The following is a 22297-nucleotide window of genomic DNA, read 5'->3' as shown; positions in this document are numbered from 1 at the left end:
GAATCTGCCTCGGTTTCTCCCCAAGGGCGCGGAAAGCAGATTTTTAAATCTTTGTCTGGAAGAATTTTTGACTGCTCTCTTTAAAGTGCCTCGGAGAGATCCGAAAATCCCATTGGAAACGGACCAGGGAGCACCACGGCCGAGCGGAGGTCTGGCGTAACAGGGAATCGAGGATTCGAACGCGTTCCATGTGGTTTTGCTCTGTGCTCGTTACTCGGCACGAAAAAAAGTTTGCGCAAACCAGTTTTTCTCGTAACTCCTCTTTGGTAAAAATGATTTTTCAAACGGTCCACTAATTGACACCGGGTATTAGGGGACCATTTTAAACTAATATAAGTCGTCGAATTTCTAAATAATTTAACGAAAATTTACGAAAATAATATAAAATTTCTTTTATACACCCTATAATAAACTACTAAACAAAATACTATATATTGCAAATATATAGTCACATAAATCATCAGAAATTTAGAAATTCATTATTACAAATTTTAAATAATTTGTAAGCTTTAATGAAGGAATTAACGAAAATTTGTGTACACTACCTTTTTATGTAGCCTATGTTAAAATACTAACGAAAATACTAAGTACTAAACAATATATAGTCACATAAATCATCAAAGGAATTAAATATTCCAAAGTAGAAATAATTTATAAAACATCTAAGAAGCTATATCGAAATAAACACTTAGAAATACCAAACGGCACCACAAGTTGTTTATTTCCAAATATCACCGTACAAAAATTTCACCAGAGAAGCAACATTGTGACTAATCATAAGATCAATGTAAAAACAACTTTCGTTCAGTGCTAGACTTCACCAGGGTAGAGGAAAGGGATTAACATATCCGAAGAAACGCAGTCGACAGCGAGGGGGAAGAGTAATATCATCGACAAGAGACGCGAACAGGATGCCCCATCGTCTAGATAATCATACGTGGAATCCGTCTTAATCTTCCAGACGTCCATCGCGAAGCGTACTTACTCGCCGGACTTAATACCCAAACCCTATCTCGCCGAGTATTTTTAGGCCGCCCTCTAAACTCGATACAGCGCTGACCCGCGGGTACAGTCCACTTTGATCTTGTTCAATTCGGCTCCGTAATCCATCTACGCCGGCAGATACGGAAGAACAGAGCGCGGAGGGTCGAAGGAAGCCGAGGAGTCGATAGCTTCCACCGCGGAACGGTTTCCCGCGCCAGAACCTCGTCTTCCCTGTATTTAACCGTCGAGTTATCGGTGGCGAACAACGTTTCGATGAGATTGCGACCTCAAAGCAGCCGACGGCGAATGCACTCTCTAATAATTGCAACTCTCTTTCCACGCAACCCCTCTCTCCTCTTCGCGTTATTTGACTTAATTCAATTCCCCGGCGCTAGGCGCTTTCGCCGACTTTTCACGCGCGGGATCCACTTAATCATGCGTCCCCCGGTGCATTTGTCTAATTGCTCGCGATCCTCGCCTGGGACCAATGTTAATTCGTGTTGTTCTATTTGCTGCTACTATTACGGGAGAGCACTTGAGGGATTTGGGCTGTTGATTCGTGAGGAACCGTTTTAGGGGAGTTAGAATTTTATTTGTTTCGATGGAGAATGTTTGCTATGGTTTTCGTCGTTTCTTGTAGATGGAATTTAGGTAGAATAAGTGTTCGTATTAATGCCAACATTAGCTTCTAGTTTCGTATTTTAAACTCAATATACTGAATAAATTGACATCAATAATTCCTTCGAATGCACAAATAAATTCCTTTGAATCTCAACACAATGCATCAAGTGTGCCAAGTTCGAAGGAATCTAATACAAAAATATAAAATCAGAACTTTATCGAACAATCGCAATCTACTCCAAATAATATCAATTACAAGTTCGACAAGCAACAAAGTCACTTCAACCAAATACTCCCGACTGATAAATAAATAATAATTCTTCATTCATTCCAACCTACCGACATCGAGCTAAAATTTCCCCATCAACGCTCCCACGCAACTCCTCCAACCGCTCCGACCGCATATTCCAAATAACCCGATTCACTTGGCGTGCACCCTGGCGTTCCACTCGAACCACCCGATACGTGGTGTCCGGCCGCGCTAAGTGCATAGTTGAGAATTTTACGAAGCGAGTACCGGTTAGACGAGCTGGGCCCTTTAGCGGTCGGCAGGTGCAGCGGCACCGCAGCGCGCGGGATCGCGTTGTAACGCCGCGGACGCGCTGTTTCGGTCCCGTTTTCCCATCCGCCGCCACTTTTACACGGGCTCCCAGTGTTCCACCTACGGGCTTGTAACGGCCCGTGTAAACATTTCCATGCGTCCGTGTAAAACACGGGACGACGCGCGAAACCGTTTCTCTCTTCATCCGCCTCCGCCCGTGGCCTCTTTTCATGGTGGATTGAATCGATTCGGGGATTCTTGCGGCGAGGATTGTTACCGGGGAAATCCCCCGCCGCAGCGTTCACCCGCGCCGAGGAAATTGGAGGAGAGAAATTCTGATGACTCTGCTTAAACGGTAGACCCCTATGGCGCAAGATTCTCGCGGAGAAATCCTGGACCAACTGTAATGGTGGATTGGTACACAGGTTCTGGGAAGATTTTGTAATTTGAGGATGGAAGGTTTTTTGCGCACTTGGAGGGTTTTTGCGATGGGGTTTGAGATGTTTAACACTGAAACTACAAGGTGGGTCAAATTGGCCCATTTCGGAAGTTTTATTTTGGAAGTACTTAAATTATGAAGGCGTTTTTATGGAAGATTCTCGATTACACTTACGTATTTATACAGATAAAAGACTAGGAGACCCTTCGAAGCTCAAGAAACGTATTGTTCTAAGTTTTATAAAAAATTGGATGTAAGTCACTCTAATTGCTGGATAGTTTTAGTGTCAACCGCTTGTCCTGTATTTCTTTTACAACTGTGACTGATAAGATTTCTTTATTATGAATAAAGTGTTAATAAATTACTTTCTAATTAATGAATTTATTAGGGAAAGGAAGAAGTTTGTGTTTATTGTGTGTCCATTTTTTTTCTAAGGGTCAACGATTGATAACTGATAAATTGATAATAATTATAGGACAACAGTTTTATGAGATACAGGTCAATTTCTTTTTGCTGGAATATGTTAAATCAACATGCATAATTTCAACCGTTCCACCAGGTATATCTAAAAAATTCAAACGACATTGGAAACCGTAGATCTGCGTAAAGCCCTCCGTAAAGACCTTTCTGCGCATCGAAGTCAAAGGTACCTAAACTTTGCCACTGCAAACAGGACTGAGCCTTTGTACCTCAAAAAGATCAGGCCACTGAACGAACATCAAGGTTTCCTTAAAAGGCAGAGGGTGAAACAGTTTGTCATAGTTACAGACCTTCGTTCAAAATAAAATTTCCTACGTAGTTTACAAAAGAAATCATTGTTTACTAAAAGTCTCAACAGCTTAGCATTGAGCTAAAAATATTATGCATTCATATTCAGCACAGACGCATCAAAACTTACAGTTTAATAATAAATCAGAATATCTAGTCTCCCGTTTGAACCGTCAAAAACAGGAGATCACTGAAGTAAATGAGAAGTATTACAATTCGAGGGAAAAGGAGGTCGTTTAGGTTTGAAGCTCGAAATCAAAAAGCGCCAGACTTTAACCAGGCCTCCTTCATCCTTCATCCCTTTTGTCCCAGCCTGTTAAAAGACCCTTCAGAAATCTACATCGAAATTGCCAGGCTAGGTCGGCTTTCACGAACGCCTCGAATATGCTGGAAGGTAACGATTTCCTCTGCGTGGTCGCCAAAAAGGGACAAGAAGGAAAGAAACGGGCGCGGAGGGTGCGCGCTACGGACCCGGCACGTCAAAAGACGCGGCGCGGTCGGACGAATATCGTCACACACGCCGGAAAGAACGAACGCCGTGACCAGAGAAGCTCGTTAATAAATCTTGCCGCTGCCTCCGGAGTAGAGAACTCGGCCGTCTAATCTCTTTTATCCACACTCATTACTTACGCAGTGGTTCTCATCGCACCTTCCCCTCGGCTTACGAGCAAACCGAAGTTAATTTTTTCTTCATTTATTTCTTCACACCGTTCAGCTTGATTGAACACCGAATCTAGTTTCCATTTCCATTATCTTTCCTTATTTTCAAGCTGTAATCCATAAGAAATATATGTTTGATTTGAAAAATTGGAATATTACCGACGAAGTAACATTTGCGAGAGACTGCAGTTAATTGTTAACACTTAAAAGCGATAATTTAAAGACTATTAAATAAAGTCCGATCAAATTTAACGCTACAAATATACCAGAATCTATATGATCAAACTTCTAACTAAAATACATCTATGATAGCGCTTCAGCTTGGTGACCAATACCGCGGAAGCTATCAAAGAGCTGCTACCCCTCAAAACTAAAATTAAATTCCAAGTGCACAAAAACGGAACAGTAGCTCCGGCATCGAGCATCCCAATGAAAATTATTTCTAAAAACCGCTTTATGAAAACTAATCGCCGGACAATGAACGAGCGAGCAGAATCAGGAGGTCGCGTTCAAGCTTCGTTTAACGGAAAGAGGAATGTTTAATCGGGAGCAGAGTCACCCCTAAATAACGCCATTCGAATATTAGGTGGGTTCTGGTGGGGGTTATATAAACCAGTGAGCCGCGCGATAATTTCATGGCTCGCGGGACAAAGTGATTCGTCGCCGCGGGCGATTTTAGGGGCGCGCGGGTAAACGGCTTAAAAAGACAACGGAACATTTTTAATAAAATGCGTGTCACTTTGTGCGGCAAAAGTGGCCCCGACGATCGACTCGCCTTCGGCGATCTACGGTTTAATTCTGATCCCCTTTGACGCGGAAGGCCTTCGCGTTCGTTTCATGATTCATGTGTATCCAAGCGGGCCATGTGTTCTGCGTGCGCTCGCGCGCGTCTTCCTGAGGTCTGTTTAAACGAACTGCGTACGGAAAGGTGGAACATTCGCTATACGAGCCAATTGGAGGACAAAAGTTAAGAGGATTTTCATATGGGAGAAGAATAGACGCTAATAATCTAATTTGATGGTTAAAAGATTGCAGGATATTTTTTGCAAGAGAGTAATGAGCTTTTCAAATTAAACTTTCGCCAAGCATGGAATATGTTTTAAATAGATATATAATTATTCAATGACAATGACTCTTTGTTTGTTATGTGTTAAATAAAGGAAATAAGAGAAACAATTGAAGAAGCTGAAAGAATGAAAAGTAATGCGTTATTGAAAGAAATGGAAGATTTGTAAATATTAAAATTGTAATTATGTAAACAGTTATATTACAATATTTATGCGTTGCAGTAGTTACATACTGCAAACGTTCAAAAGCACTGTGTTCACATGACAAGTATTTGTATAACGAAGCTTCTACTGTAGTTCTCTATGCGGTTTTCTCGATTGCATCCCCGATTCTCTCTTTACCTCGAGTTACCCTTTCTGAATGTAATCGGGAATCGTTTAACGAGGCGAGTCCGGATATTTTGAAGATTGAAAGCATTCAATTTACCTAAGTCGTCTCGAAATTAGAGAGCGAACGGGGAAAGAGAATGAGCGTTAAAGGAACTCTCTCTTGTTGGTTTTCAGCTCGCTAAAGGTTTCTCTATGGTAATTGTAGTGTTTGCCGGATGATCGTGATGAAGCCGCCGTTTGAGAGATGGAGACATTTCCTGTAGAATTTTCATACCAACATAATGCTTTTCGGAATTTTTCGTTTCATGATCATAGAATGAGCCGTCCACCGGGAAATTAGTGAATAATTTCGTTTATAACCGTGCATATAATAAAAATAGCATCAAATTTCAGAGAACATACTCTCGTAATTTCTATAAAGAATTAAAAGAGAGTCAGCTTTACTGCTCGATTTTTCTACGTTAAACACCCGGAGCGAAACTGTATAGCTGCCAGAGAAGTTACTTGTACTAATAAAGTACATTTTAATTACTTCACTAGCATTCTTCGCAATCCTTTCCCATGAAAATACGTAAAAACGGTATTAACGTACACAAGAAAAATTACAAAATCTCGCTATGCGAATACGTGCTTCCAAAGTGAGGAAAAATTAAACTTGAATATTTCATTTCTTCGAGTCAGCGATAAATAATTTTGCAAAATGTAAAGTTACGTTCAAGTTTGAGATTGAAAATTATTTTTCTGCATTTTCCTTCAGTGGTTCACTGTAAAGGGTCCAAGACAATAGATATTCAATATTTAGGGGTGCAGCCCAAGGGGTTTCTTACGACGTCACTGTATTTGCTTCGCGGAATGTACCGTCTCTGTCTGTCGGAACGATTTCACGCCGGAATTGACGACTACGGGATGCGGAGGGTACGTCTGGGGCGAGGAAGGTGGAAACAGGGATGAATATTTTTCAGTGGAACGTGGCCAGCCTGATGGGGATGCGTGTCACGTGCCACGTGATAACTGGTGGTTTGTGGAGCTGCGGCAAATGTGGGGTGCAGGTGGCTTGCTATCACTCTTCGCGATGTTGTTCCCGGCAATCTTGGAAATTTTAGGGGTACTCCCTGGGCCATTTATCCTTCAGTATGTAGGACATCAGCAGGGATAAATCTCTCCGCCGGGTGTATCACAATTGTTATAGTAAATACTTTACTCGAAAATTCGCAATTACAAAATACAAGTGAAAAATTACTGCAGCATCCCCTATACAAATCGTCAAAGAAGTGAGAAATCTGTAGAATTTGTTCATAACGTTAGTAAAACAAAACCAATAGATTTAAAATTGAATAACCTTAGTTGGCCTTATTAACAAGTCCCATTTGCAAATTTAAAAATGACCAATAAAGGCAATTTCATCCAAAATACATAATAATTATTACTATAATACTACATTGAATTTCTTATAAATTTCCCAGCTTCAAGGAAAATCCCTAGAACAAAACAAGAGGTCCTATCCTAAACGCTCGCGAATCCAACATTTGGAAATATGTAATTAAAAAATAATTAAATTCGGAATACCGATAGGAAACGGAGAAAGGGAAAGGGAAAGCAGTTAACCACCGAAGCGCGAATACATTAACCGTCGGTCGTTTATCTTTTGTTAGGCGACCCGCTGACTCTCGATGGGATTAATTCAGGAGTTGGCAAATCGGAAGAGAAAGAGAAATTGTGTCTGGCTGAGGAGGCGGTAGTCGCCTTGCTCAGCCGCCATCCTTTGCCACCCCTACCGTCCCCGCCCCTTCACCTTTCGTCCTTTCGACGTTGCATTCAGACAAGTTCACGGAAACTGCGTGCAGGCAGACGTTGGCTGGCTTGAATGGCTCCTTTCCGGCCGTTCCGCCTCAAAGGAGAACCGAAGCAAGCAAGATTTGCGTTTGTAATTAAATATTTGCCGGCGGTTAATTGAGTCGCGCGCTGTGCTTTTATTCCAATTTCTTGGCTTAAATGAAAACGGCAGCATGGTGACGGCGGCGGCGGCCGCGGGGAACCACCGACGTCTGTGCGCGCACACGTTCTACAAGGTGTCCCGGAAATCGCCATTACGTCGCCAACTTTTTCAATAAAAGCAGCGAAACTTATTAAAAATGGCGGCACCGAGTTTCGCGTTTCTATTTCTCTTTGCGCTACCAATTAGCTACCTGTTTATTGAGATATTAATTCTTCGAGTCGGAAGAAAATGACCGGAAGCAATGATTACACTATTGAAACAGAAATATGACGATTATTCAATTATTTTAAAATAAAGACACGCCTTGTAATGAAATATAATTGACAAATACTGAAGGTTACATTATTTTTAGAATGGAAACATATAAAAATGAATAGTATAGTGAGCGGTGACAACAAAATAGTGGGCGTCCATGAGTCTCTGCGACTGGTCACGTGACATCCCACAGCGGCAGCCATTACACTGCCATAAACAATAGATTTACGGCAATTTATTCTACCCTTTATTCTGTCGCTCCTATAAGACTGCACGTTCGTTCATATAAGTCGCGGAAATTAGAGTTTCAAGAATAGAGAATTATAATGTGCATTCCATAACCGCAACAATCAAAATCCACTTAAATTGTTACGAAATAATGTATAAAAAATTCAATATTCGTCAAATTGACGGGTTCCGTAAATCTAATGTTACGAATCATTTCTTCTTTTAATCTTGACACCTGTTACAAGAAAAAGAAACAGTTTTCTTCTCATTTATTCTCTATCGAAGGCACCGGTAATTACGAAGTACCCTGACGATCGCAGTTTCGCGCCGTCGCGAAAGGATCGATACAACAGAGATACGGTGGTATCCGTCTGGCCTGTAACTCTCAATTCTTTTATCAGCTCTCCAGGCTTTAGGATCGCGCGAGATCGGTTTAAGCCGCCGCCGCCGCCGGTAAGCTCCGGCCGGATACGACGTCGGCCGACACGTAACACCGCGGCCCTTCGAAATTTTATCACCTGCCGCCTACTATACACGTAGTAACAGTGTCGCGGCCGATGCGCTAAAGAATTCAGGTGCCGCCCGTTCCGCCGGTAAATCCAATATCGGCCGTTTTTACGGGTGGAGCCGTTGTAGGACTTTATGTAACGTAAAATTAAAAAGCTTTCGTAACGGCGAATGGCCGGTACCTGTCGACGAACCCCGGAGGGGGCATTAAACGAACTCACCAGCCCCGCTCTAGGTAGCGACGGTCCGACCAAATGCGGGATCACGTAAAACCCGAGACACGTAACTCCATCGATGTATCGTTCGCCGATGTTACGCTTTGGTTCAGATCGATTCGAGAAGTAGTCGTTTGCCTTCCACCGCAACAAAATTCTGGTTCGAACGAGTGTTCCTTCATGCTAGGGAAATCATTCACTGGATGTGTACGAATGCTTCAGGTATCTTCCAGTTTGGTTCACAGTTGAGTAAAATGTAATCTGAGTTCACGTTAAATTGAAATAAATAATAAGTTTAATAATTATAAAAGAAGTACTTGTAAAGTTTAACGTGATTATTAAAAGGCAACATTCATTCTGTTACAAGCTACTACCACTAATTATTAATCAGGATTAATTACGAACACCACGATCTAAAGTGTAAATCAGTAATTATCGACGATTATATTATAATAATTTGTAAGTGAATCAACCGTTACATTTGAATATAATTTAGTCTTCCCGCTTTCCTTTACACCGAACGCGCCATAATCAGCTATCGTAAAGGCCGAAGCATGCACGATTTACCGCGATCTCTCAATAAGCCGAGGATCGTCATTATCTCGATGCGGCGGTGTCTCGGGAACGGCGCGGCGGCGAGCTCGGCGTATCGTGACTGGTGCCGTGACTTAAATGCATCTTTGTATGTACGATGGCGAGCGTGTGCATCGGTCCGTGCACCGGCCGCGCGCGGAAAAACGTCGCCGGACGCCCGCTACCGTGTAACACGTTGCAGCTTGCGGGGATATTTATCTCGTCTCGTCTAACCCTCGGCCAAGGCGAGCGTCGAGCGTGTTGCGCGACGCAAAAATCCCAGCCGTATCTCTCTCCTCGTGTAACCAGCTCGTTTTGGACGTTTTTTCGATGAGGGACTCCGTGGACGAGCATTTGATCGCATTAAGTGCTGAGATTGTATCCGTCCAGTCTTTTCGAACACTTTTTTTCTGTTCCCGCTCGACGGTTTGATGAATTATCCGCTGTCGTTTTGCTGTCGAGAACGCCTTTTTGGAGCAATTTCGATACGCAGGTGTGTCGCAATTGAGTTATAGATAAGACTTCTTTATTAGGCTATACGATGGTTGCGATAGCTATACTTGCTTTACGATAGCTGTGTTATTTACCGATCATTAGATTTATTCGATAATTGGAGTGACTGAACTGTTAACACTTTATCCATTGAAAATCCATTAATAAACTTCTCAATATCAATGTTATATAGAGAACGAACTTAAAAAAATGATTAATCAATACTTAATAACCTCGAGAAAAAATGTCCTCGATTCCTAAATTGAAACCTAAATTGATCAAAAAACAGATTCGACAAAACTGAAAAAACCTCAATCTTCACCAACAATGAAACAAAATAACGATACACCATCTCTTACAATTATCATTCTCAACAACAGTCCGCATCCATCCCGAACAATCGCAGAACGTTTCAACCGCAACATTCGTACTCACATTCGAATCACAGTCCAGAAACATTAGTAGACCACGGAGAGCTCGGTATCTTCGAAATCCGAGGGCCGGTTCCTCGACGAGATTTCGGTCGAATATACGCGACCGAGGGCAGCTCCTTTGCGGGCGCAGTTATTCCCCAGGACGACTTCCGAAATTGCTAGCGTCGCTCTCGCCCGGCCTAGACACCTTTAACCCCCCTGGTGCTCCTCTCAAGCCCCCTCGTCCATATAGTTAGATGGAAGAGGCTGGGGCTTGTGTATCGGTATACGGTGTATACATGTTTATACCCGGCATGCCGTGCAGGTACATATTATTGTGTGTATTAGCACTATGTATGTTTATTAGATAGCCGGGTTGTATACCGTGCACCGGTATGTTGGTTCAAGGGTTCGGTCGTTACGAGGGACCTCGTTAGCAGGGAAATTTATATTGTGCCCGGCCGTGCGCAGCCCGCCGAATCTTGCCAGGCGTGTTACGATAGTGATCCCGTACTGACACGACCTTTCGTAACTGCTGATGGGCGACCGTATTTCCGTGCTAGACACCGTGAAGAGCGTCGTTAAGCAATTGACGATCATCCGCGCGGCACCGGGGACACCCGATAACGGACTCCTAAGTTTTCGTCGATTTATTGCCGTCCCCGTGTGTTACGTCACTGTACCGTATCGATACCGTGCAGGCCAATACTGGGTTAATATCGTGAAACTAAGAGGCGCATCTCTGCGGAATGATGGCCTGCACTAGGCAGCTGTGCTTCGCTGGTAATATCCAATATGGCGGCAGCAATTGCATCGTGAGACTCGAACTGCTGCGTAGACACACTGTCTTGTGAAAATCTGAGAGATTATAGGAAAAAGAATTAAATGTTTTTAGAAATGCGGATTCGATTATGGCAGCAAGGATATTAGGTATCCTTTTATGAATTTGAATCGCTGGTATTTTGTAAATTTAGAGGGTTAATGTTTTATATGTAACCAGGTAATATTTTAGAAATATAATTATTCGGTTCTCTTTTGATCTCGGTATATTTCTGTTGATTCAAAGGATTCATTCAAATTAATTGAAATATTCACTTGATTATTCTATATTGACTGCCTCGTTTAGACGCAGGATTGCGTCAAACTAAAAGCATAACAAATTTCGCGAATTCACGTATCAAAATGTACAGAGCACTAAATGAAGGTAACAATGCAGTACGTAAAAAGGAGAAAAGAATAAATGGGTCAGCAAGACCCACAGTGCCCGTCGAGAATTACCGTGTAAATCACGGGTGACGAGAAAGCCGGCGCGTCGGAGGACAAAAATGGCGGGAAGTCGCCGCGTTAACGGCGATAATTAACGCTGGCCCGTGTCCGGGGATATTTTCACGAATCTGCTAAATGTAACGACCTCATCCGTTTCGTTGACGCAGCGAGCTGGTGTTATCGCGAGAACTCTGGCGAGCAGTCGGCCGCCTTCATGCATAGGGAAGCGGTGCTCACCGGACTCCCCGGATGTTTTTATTTTCATCGCTGATTTCCGTTACTTTGCGAACGAAACCTCTCGCTTCGCGATCTCCAGGTTCGATTGCCGGAAGTGGGCGAGGCGGATGAGAATTAAAATATAACAATTAAAACGTTGAGGATAAAGTATTAAAAGAATTAAACCTATTGCCTATTGATTTCCTTCATAACTTCGGTCGATATATTTAATTCGATGTTAGTAAATTATCTAGATAAGGAACATTTTACGCTTTTTCTGTAAGTACATTTACTATAAGTGTAACAATTCATTAAAAAAGCAAGATATTTAATTTGTATTTGAAAGAATAGAATAATATTTGTGTTTGGCAAGTTCTGCTTGAAATATTTAATTAATACTTAACATTTCAAACGTCGGTACTCTAAGGATTTTTTCCCTCGACGCATATCAAGGAAAATGAAGTGAAAAAACGTAGTCAAAGGTGCGCCGCTCTGAAATCAACTTATCAGCGAGTTTACGCGCTGATTCGCCTTGCCATCTGGTATCAGTGAGATCGTGACTGTGTTTGTTATTAACAAGATTGACGTCGTCTTTTATTAATGAAGTTCCAGTTGCGATACTTCTAGGCCACCGAGTTGATATTTAAGTAACCGTGACTTCAGCTTTCCATATTTTTTCAGTAGAAATCAAATGAAAATATTTTTCTACCGATAAGGGTAAAGGTTAAAGAACAGTTTCTTTTTAATTAAACATCCCACAGTAATATTCTAAGGATTAAGAAAAATATCACCATTAGGATAATGTTATTGGGTATTAGAAAGTGCCAAGAACATGAATCTAGTAATAAAATAAATCTTTCGTAAGCATTACGCAAACCCTACGGGAACATAAATTGGTCTCAAAGTGAAAACCGTGGAAAGAGTCGAGGCGTCAAGGCGGGAAATTTAAATCAGCCATACGGGAAATGCAATTTTTCCCAGTAGCCGGCGTCTAAACCGGCGCAACAAAGTCGTCAGACTTGTAAAGTACTCGAAACTGTCCCCGAGTGGATGTAAGTAATTCAACTTTCATGCTTGAAGAGCGATGGCGGTGGGGATTAATAGTCGCGAATCGGGCAAGTTTCGCCAGCGGAACGGCCATGCTCTTTTACTCGTTTGTTGAGCGTTTAAGTGACCCGCGGGAAAGTACTGTGAAACCTCGTTGTTCAAAACGGTTTTCGAAAAAAAATCGCGAACTGCGAAAACCACAATCGGTGAAAGTTCACTAAAAACAATTATTAAGAAATGGAGTTCCCTAGTTTCTCGATAAAATAACTATTATACCTATTCATATCTAGAAAATAAATGTTCGTTGAATATAGTTTAGCGACGTAGGGTTGGAAAATAGAAAAAAAGATATGAAATACACAGATGGTCCAGAGAATTAACGAGTTCAAATAATCGTAAATTAGAACCGCAAGTGATCAAAGCTAAATTCCCATGGAAGTCGATACTCAAATACACTGGAAATCGATAAAAATAGAAAAATCATCTTCAATCGGCTACCGCGAATAAACAAAGCTGCGCTCCGCAATCTACGAAATAGGTTACAAACTCCCTGCCGTGAATAAGCGAAACCGGAATCGGTGAAATCGCGCGCGTATTACATACTGTATCCTCGAAGAGGCACATCGAGCCACGTTTTTCTTTTTGCGGCCGTGCACCGCGCGGCTGCACGGTAGCACGAGAACGGACTGCGCGGCGTCGAGCCATCGATGAACCGCTCGCGATTAATTTCATGCCTGGATAATGATCCGATCGCTCGTTTGTTGCCCGGGGCCCGACGCAAACATATGCTTCTGTTTGTTAGTAATCTCCCGGCGCAAACACGTTCGTTTTGTTCCGCCATGTTCTTTTTCAGTGCGCGGTCCTTTCATCCTCTCTCTGTCGTGTTCGTTGCCCCAGCTTGTTTCTTTTCGTTCGGAATTTATTCGATATAACGCTCGGCCGATCGCGCGGTTCCATTCAGGCGGACCGTGTCGGCTTTTAAATTTACTACTGTGAATAATTAAATTGAAAGAAACGGCATTTTGTACATTCGGCATGCTTTTTGTACAATGTTATACGTTTCTATACATTCCCGTACATTTTAATTTTTCTCCGATGCATTCAAACAGAATATTATTCCAGAAGTACCGCTTAAAGTAACGTCATTTTAAAAATATACATGAAACGTTGAAACAATGAACACGGCGGTATTCATTGAAACGAAGACAATAGCAGGTTACTAATCACAGAATTGTTCAAAGCAACAAATTATCTTTCAAATACTTATATATCTTCATCGCATGTTTACCGGACACCCGGTACGTTTCCCCGTCGCCGTTACAAACCATGTACTTTGCATAATTGTATATTCCCAGGAACACTTTTACCCGCGCCGGGTTCTTAACGGTCGGGCATCGGGTTGTTAAAAAATCCAGCGGATCATTCGTTTCGCGAAGTTGTGAAATTTTTTCCCCGGGGCGGCGTCACGAACCTGAACCGAGTCGCGAACTTTTCATTACGATACTTCGCGTACTTCGCTCGAATGTCCGACAGTCATGCATCAGTTTTTACTGCGGCCCGTATTTTTTCGAGAGTATAGGTTACGTGTCGTTGTGTAAAGTTCGCCGGGGTAGGGGAGGATTGGAAGGAGGTACGTTTTGCCGCCAATTTCCTTGAGCGCTACACCTGATGGAAATATCTGGGTCTTCGGAGTCGCCTTAATAAGAAATTCCACGCGAGGTCGTGTCGGCCCATACGACGGTTACACGGTCTTAATACCCAATTTTCGAGCGGTCAATTTCCAACGAGGATGTTGTAACCAGTAATGCCTTTTCTTCCCTCCGGGGAACGTTTAGGGAAGCAATCGGAACACGACGCCATTCCGGAGAAGCGTGCCTTCTGTGCCCTATATTATTGTAATCACTGTCAAGCACTGTTGAGTCAAACTTCATTTCCCTAATGAAACGCTGATTTGATGGGGTGTCCGTTATGATTCGCAGAATCTACTGGGAGCTGGTTTCTTTTGTTAAGTTACACTGAACGCGTAAAGAAATAATACGATAAATCAATTTCTGTTTGTCAAAGTGAACTGATCGATTCTTGTTATTTATATATAAACAATTGTTTTTTCTTCATTTTTGAATGGGCAAGGAGAAAAGTTATTTGAGCAAACTTTTGGTGTTGCTAAAGCATTAGAGAATTGAAATGGAATTTTTGGAAAGAGATTATTTTTAAGGAAATTTAGTTTTGGAATTTGAAGGATACTCGAACGGGAAGCTGCGAATAAACAAGCGGAGGAGTTAAAGTTATCAATAACGTCGGATAAACGTACACGGTTTCAATAGCGTGATTAATAAATAATTGAGTGTTTTCGAAGCTGAATTGTGTTCAATAATCGTATCGTTTACTCGCCAATAAATTCAATCAATTTTTAATTGATCCACAGCCGGTAGGTTTCAACTGCTTATTAAATCTGATCCATATTATCCATAGTTTATTATTCCATTAAGCCCTATTATTTTCCGTATGTAAACAGATCGATTAAACGATGAATTTTCACGCAAACTTTTTTTCAGTTTCTGTTCTGCTCCATTGTTTCTCGGTTTTTCCAACTGCAAAAGGTGGAAATCGAAAAAACCCGCGGCTCGGGGTATGATCCATTCCCGCTTTCATCATCGTAGTTTTTTTTCACTTGCCCGCGAAAGAGCGGTCGGCTTTGCAGCCTTTTAAATTGATTCTACCCGGAAACCGAATTTTTTCGCTCTCCCGCGTCCGTAATTAAAAAAACAAAATATCCTGCACGGGGAAAATGTATCATGAAATCTGTATCTGAAACGTGACCATGGATCTAATTTTTTTTTACTAAAGATCACTGAAATACTAAACAACGCATCGAGAAGTTGCAAAAGGAAGTCTGCAATATTGAGCGGTAACATTATCAATTTTTAAAATTCAAATAGGTCCACTGTCTAGGGACATTTCACATTTGCATAGCCTGCGGTTAACTTGCATGACGCTATTCCCAAGGAATGGAAATTCCAGGCAGCGCAGGATCTTTTCATTATTAATATTCTTTCCATTCGGAATCACCCAATCTGATATACAATATCCCCCGACAAGAATAAAACTCGGAATACATTACAATCCACTAATGAAAAAGAAATATATTAAAAAATTGAAATAAATGAATAGCAATCAAACCCCCCCCCATTTTCGAAAGCACATTAAAAACTTAAACTCTTCTACGCTCTGCTGAAAACAAAGTAAATCTCATTAAAATAGTCGAAATTCAGATGAATTCAATAACTTTCTCATTTATCAGCGCCATTTACTCTTTTACTCTTTATCAAATTAACCACATCCACATTCCGTCCAAGACAATTCTACATATTCTTCTTTCCTAAATAGTATCCCAAGTATAAAGATAAATTGCGAAGCGCAGCAAGATTAATCCTAACATTAATGTTGCCGTCGAAAAATATCATGCAACATTAAATTGAACAGCGGCGGCTATGTATGCCTAGCGCCATGTTGAAACGTCACCGGGATAGCGCACGTCGACCGTACTTACGAAGACTTATGTAAGGGCGCACGTAAGTGCAGCAAATTGCTCGTAAAACGTGCGCGGGGTGTTAATTTAGTCGAGTAACGTCAAAGTAAATACGGAATTACTTTCGACTGGTAAGTAACACGGGTCCGGTACGTACGTGTCCTCCGCTGTTCCCCCGTCACGCGACAGTCCGCGGTTCGACCGTGGAACCTTCTTTAAATCTGGACAGATGCAATTGGAATACCGAAGCGTCGGCCGGCGAAACGTGAACCGTGTTTGCGTCGCCTCTTTACGGTAATTATCGCGCGCTTCGCATTCGACGTTCGAGCCGCGAGCTGTTGAAAATAGTCGCATACGTAGCCCGACAACTTCGGCGACGAGGCAAAAATTATTCCGTTTACGAATCGTGCCGTAAAGGCTGCACGTGACGATGTTGAGCCGTTCGCTCTTCTTTTTTTTGCGAGCCGCAGTTTTTCCAGTGTAACCATCGGATGTTTGGTAAGTACTTTGTATTCGATGCAATGGCCGCGGGATCACGGACACCGAAACGGACTGAAAAATGTATGCGTCGGAATGAAATTGTTCGGCTGACTGCGACGGGAGTCGGCTGTCGATTCGTGTACAACCGGTGTCCCGAAATTGCCGACGTGGAAGTGGTTTTACATTTAAATTAACGATAGCGAGATACGGTTAATAATATTGTTGACTATGAATTGAAATAGACTGTTTGATCTTTGGAAATATTGGAACTTGCATTTTCGAATGGTTCGCAGGATTCTTCTATCGATGTTTTGGGCATCGTGTTACCCGAATTCGAATGATAGAATCTTATTAAATTTATAAATGAATTTTCTACATGACATATCGAACTAACAAAATTTTCTTGGATTCACTAGATCTCCAAGAAAGCTAAAAGAACAAACATAGAAAGATATTTGTTTGGTTAGTGAAGCTTTCAAACACAAATTATTCGTATGATCAAATCAGCATTCAAATTCATCGATAAACGCATCAAAAATACATACACTTTCCTCCGCAGAACTTCCAAAATCAAAAATACTACAATAAAATGCGATAAATCTTAAATTTATAGCAACCCCAATGCCCGATCCTCCTCGCGAGCCACCCGATGCGTGAAAGACAAACTCGCGCGCGACAAGAATAACTGCGGAGGAAACGGTGCGTCGCGATGCGCGTCGAATCTATTAATCCTTCATCGATTTATATAACATTGAACAGCGTGAACCGACGGGATTGATAATCATGCGATCCCGCGGCAGCATCGGGAACGGTTCCCATTCGTCCACGCGGCGTCGATGCGTGGAAAAGCAATCGGTTCGCTGCAGAAACGAGCGAGATGCTTGAGTATGAATGCAATCGAAAATAAAAGTTTGTGAATATGTTTTCTGTAAAGCCCAATGAACATACTAACAAATTTTAACCGCAGATATTGACAATTCTGCATAATTTTATGATTACTTCGATTACTGCGACGGAAGTATTGAAACAGATAGGAACCATGTCAGGACTTATATCTTGAAAAACCTGTAAAAATTCAGAAACCTTGCGGAACTGAATAATTTTTGTGCTAGATTATTCATTGGGCTTTATAAAAAACACATTAACAAATTTTAATTGCAAATATTTGCAATTTTGTTATAATTTTATCATTTTTTTTTAGATATAAACACGGAAATACTAAGATGGGAATTTAAAAAATTTTGATACGAGCTAACCTTGTTGAATAAAAGATATATAAAAAAAAATATAATTTGTCTTATTTATCTTTTACTTATTACAATCTTTTTACTTACGCCTTTACGAAATTAAATAAATTAAACCGTTCAATACAATTATTACCTATTTCATTATTTTTATATATTACGCACAGTTTCTTAAGAAAAAGTTGCTTCTCTTTTGTTTCAATGAGTTATATATCAATTGGGACTTTTGTCCAGCTGGATTGTCGAAACGGACCACTGCGCGGCGTTTCGCGAGGCGTTCTGCGAAAGGCGGCCGGATGAAAATCCGCGCGCGTCGATGTTATTCAGCGATTTTTAACGCGGCCGTGCCCGGCTTAATATTCCCCGCGATTAAAACGCGGACGCATCGGCGACACCGGGCGTAATTGGAAAACGTGACGTTTGGCAAATACATACATATACGTCCCGGGGAATTTTCATCGACGGCCGGCCAACGGCGAAAAAACAACCGGGCCCGGAGAATTAATTAAAGTCGACGCGCTCGGCGCCCATTATACGCGTAATTGGTCCTCCCGCGACGCGGACAAAAGAGAGCGTGGCGCTCGAAATTCACTCTTTTTCTCTTTTCTCAACTCACCCCTCTTTCTCACTCCTTTTTAATTGATTTTTCCCCTTTTTACTAGTTGCACCTCCTTTAACCCCTTGCCCTATGATTTATTTCTTAACTATACCCATACAACTACTGTATCGTTAGCAATTTATTAGAAAAAGAACAAATTTTTATACTTATTCTACGTCCACGTTTACTTAAAAGGTTAACGATTGATAATAGAAAAGTAACATTTAATTTATATATTATTTAACATTCAGATGTGTTAAATTTAGTTTATAGGAGTAACTATTTTCTTACACGTTTGAATGTATTTTTCATTAGACAAATGCATTTTTTTAAATTATTCAGAGAAATATTCTTTGTAGGACAAAATGAGTTTACGTTAATCAAGTGACTACATTTCTCCACATAGATTTCACGTGGCCCTTTATTGTCCTAGTGATCTGTATAGTTTATCTCGCGTACCGACGAAAAGTTTACACGTATTACATACTGGGGAACCAGGAATTAATTGTTCGCTCACAATGGGGGGTCACTTTTGACCCGTGTTTTGCTTTTATCACTGGATGAATCATAGAATATACGCGGGCCACGTTGTTATATGGAATTGCACGGACATCCGCGGGATTTATAGGTGAACGGAAAAATGGCGCGCCGCAATTCGAGCAGTTACTTTGTTTATCGCGTTTGATTCTGATGGTGTGCTTTGTGTAATTGTGAATTTCGGAGGAAACTGTTTTGCATGGGTTATTTTTAATAATATTACTTCTTCGAGAGAATGCTTCACGCTGCATGAATAGTTCGGTGAAATTTCATTTTACGTAAAGTAATTTAACTTTTATAATATTCTACTTTACATCACTGAATTTTTGTAGCGAAATGTAAAGTACTCCGCTAAATTTACTTGAATGTAATGCTGTATAAAGGGAGAACGGGTAGTTGTTGACATTGTGTATTCATGCATAATGTGCAAAAGTAAAAAGTGATTTGCTTTCGACCTTCAAAATGATACACGTAACGATTTCTGCGCGAATCCCCGCAGATTTTAATCACTAGCGTGTTTAGTGCCGGGCCATGACAGAAGAAATTAAATTCTGAAGTGTGTGTCATATAACGCGGCCATATAATCGTTCCAGCACGAGCCATCCGCCCCGTAGTGCGAGTCCGCGTGCTCGACATAAAGGTATCACCGGCTACATGTAGGGCAATAGCTTCATAAAGCGGAATAGTCGTCTCCTCGTAATTCCAAGCTGCTAATTATTGTAGCCGAGCAGTCGTTTCGACGAATGTTATCACGATTTCTGTAGCCGTTTACTGCCGCGGAGCATGAAACTTGAAGTCGCCGCCTCGGCTCAAAGTATGGCGGCTCCACGAGCGGGCGACTCGGTTGGTCGCGAAATAAGCGAACTGGTCGATTCAAAGTACCCACACACTACATCTTATCTCGGAATTAATGAATTGCTCAAATATTTCTGGAATAAATCTACAATTCCAAGTGGGTACCAGCGAACTGGAATGATAAAATAATTTAGCATTTACTTTCGCGAAAGTATTCGTTCCATAAAAATTACACATTAGCGGTGTTCGTAGCAGAAATTTCTTCGTGTCACGCACTCGAGAATAATTATGCATGTTACAATTAAAGAGTGTAGGATCGTTCATTAGACTTACGCTATAGAAACAAAATGAAAACTTTCCAAGACGGTATGCTATTCGCATAAGAATTGAAAATATTTTCGAAATACATCATTCTAATTACTGCAAAAAGATCTAAACACTTAGATCTCGGTATCTGTACATCTCCAAGTCCATCTACTCAAACTTCAAAATAGCCAAATACCAAATCCCAGAACCCAGTCACCTAGTTCTCCAACCTAACCTCAAAATCACAAAGCGGGCTCCCCGAAACGGCCTACCAAGGAATGAAAAACACTGACGCCCACCAGAGCGTGCGCATAAATCTCCAATTAAGAGCGGACAGAGGGACGCTCAGAGTAACGTGTATATAAATTGATTAAATCCAGATTTACGGGGAAAGCTGCGGCGCACGAGTTGTGTAGGTAGCTGACGCCTAACCACAGGCTTCTCGAATCAATTAAGCCTCTTATCTGGAATCTCTGAAGCGGGGTTCGAGCCACCGACACGCATTCCGTCGCTTCGTTTTTCCCTCTTTGCCGTCACCTCTCTCCTCTCCAACCCCCAACCGCCCCCCTTTTAGTCCCGGCTAAAAATCGCTATCCATCACCGAATCAATTAGCAACTTCTCAATTACCGGAGTTCGCCTTTTTTCCGGCCGGCACGACTCCGGGGCCCTCTGTTCGCCCGGTGAAAACCACCCCGGACGGATGGATCGATGATCGAGCGTCGAGTTGGCCCGGCACCGGGTCGAATTTACGAGCGGGACGCGTTTGATTTATGACGGGCAAGGCCGCGAACCTCGCCGTTTTGATCCACGATCGATCCCCACGCGCGCGAAACGCTGGAGGATCGAAGGGCGCGGCGAGCAAACACGCGATACGCCAAGTTAATCGTTATTCTTGTCGGTGGGATAATTAATAGCCAATCAGCGAGCGTGTCGGGCCGAATGTTAAGTAGAGCCGCGGCTACTCGCCGTGTTTGTACGCGCGCCCGTCGCCGCCGCTGCGGTCGGACGTGCGTCGATATCCTGCCGGCGAGAATATCGCGCGACCCTGCGGCCTTTTATCGGGAAACAGAAAAATGGAGGTAACAAGGAAACTTGTGGAGTTATAGTGACCTTTCTGGTCGTTTCAGCGTATTTCAATCTTTGCATAGGTATACGTTATTTTTTGATTATTGAATTAATATTACGTGTATATTAGTATATAATGTGATGGATATTGGATTGAAGGTAGTTTATAATACTATTAACAGAGAATAGTTGGAGGATTTAATAATTTAATTCAATTCGAGTGTTTGGAATATTGATAGGAATTAGAATAAAAATGTTGTGATAATCCCCTAAATGTGGAGGATTGTGAATATTAGTTATATATAATTATTAGAGGTGAAAGTTATCAGGGAATGTTACAGCAAAATGTACTTCAACGGAAGGTGATCGTGATGGCACTTTCCACGGGTAACAGTGAATGCACAGTGTCCCTGTTCGTAAAATAACAATAGAACACACCATCTGTAATGGAAGTTTGCAGCTTCGGAAGTTGAAGTTTCTTCCTTGGCCGGAAGGACTGCCACAGTTTGCTGCTCGAGCAAAATAAACTTGCGAATCAATACGCTACAGTCCTAATAGTCGCCGGAAAAATTGATATTATTCGTAAGTTCAACCGATGCGGAACAGCGAACTTCACGACCGTGGTCAGTGCTCTTCAGAACTCCTAGGAACTTTCGTGTACCATTTTGAATGAGGTGAAACGGCGAACTTTTACGGCGATCGGAATGATTGTCTCCGGTTGCGATGGAAGTAGAAAATAAGATAGCGCAGCAGGCGAATTAAAGTAATTGAAGAAAGAATTGATGCGACGTGAATTATTTCCTATAGCTAATCAGTAAACGTAGATAAAATGTTTAATGTCCCTTGAAATATTGATATAATATTCTTCAAAATCCTCTTAGAATCTATATTTCCAAATTTCTGTTTCAACTCATTAAAATGAAACAAATTCTCAAAAAGAATGACTAATAATAATAACAAAAACAATAAAGAATATTTCAATTCTAAATATATTCAAAACAACCCGAACAAAGTCGAAGGAAGTAAACGGATATAAACGTATCAAAACATCACACAGATTCAATGCAATCGTATCATCGATTTCTCTCGCAACAGGCATCAGTGCCAAGAATCATCGCCAAGCG

At 41.6% G+C, this 22297-nt stretch overlaps 1 protein-coding gene across 5 annotated transcripts in view; it reads right to left on the bottom strand.

The window, feature by feature from the left end:
• Window positions 1-22297, bottom strand: part of sli (slit guidance ligand) — a 489923-nt gene that overhangs the window by 80030 nt on the left and 387596 nt on the right. Inside the window, exon 1 of one of the 5 annotated variants that reach the window (XM_076365527.1) lies at window positions 10112-10236. The exons of the other annotated variants lie outside the window; for them this stretch is intronic. The gene's annotated coding sequence lies outside the window, so the exon portion shown is untranslated. Of the gene's footprint in view, window positions 1-10111; window positions 10237-22297 lie in introns of those variants that run through there. 5 annotated transcript variants of the gene reach the window in all.

This window comes from Nomia melanderi, chromosome 1 (assembly GCF_051020985.1).
Source record: "Nomia melanderi isolate GNS246 chromosome 1, iyNomMela1, whole genome shotgun sequence".
NCBI classification, from domain to species: Eukaryota; Metazoa; Arthropoda; class Insecta; order Hymenoptera; family Halictidae; genus Nomia; species Nomia melanderi.
Note: the sequence above shows the minus strand (reverse complement) of the source record. Positions and strands in the feature narration are given on the sequence as shown.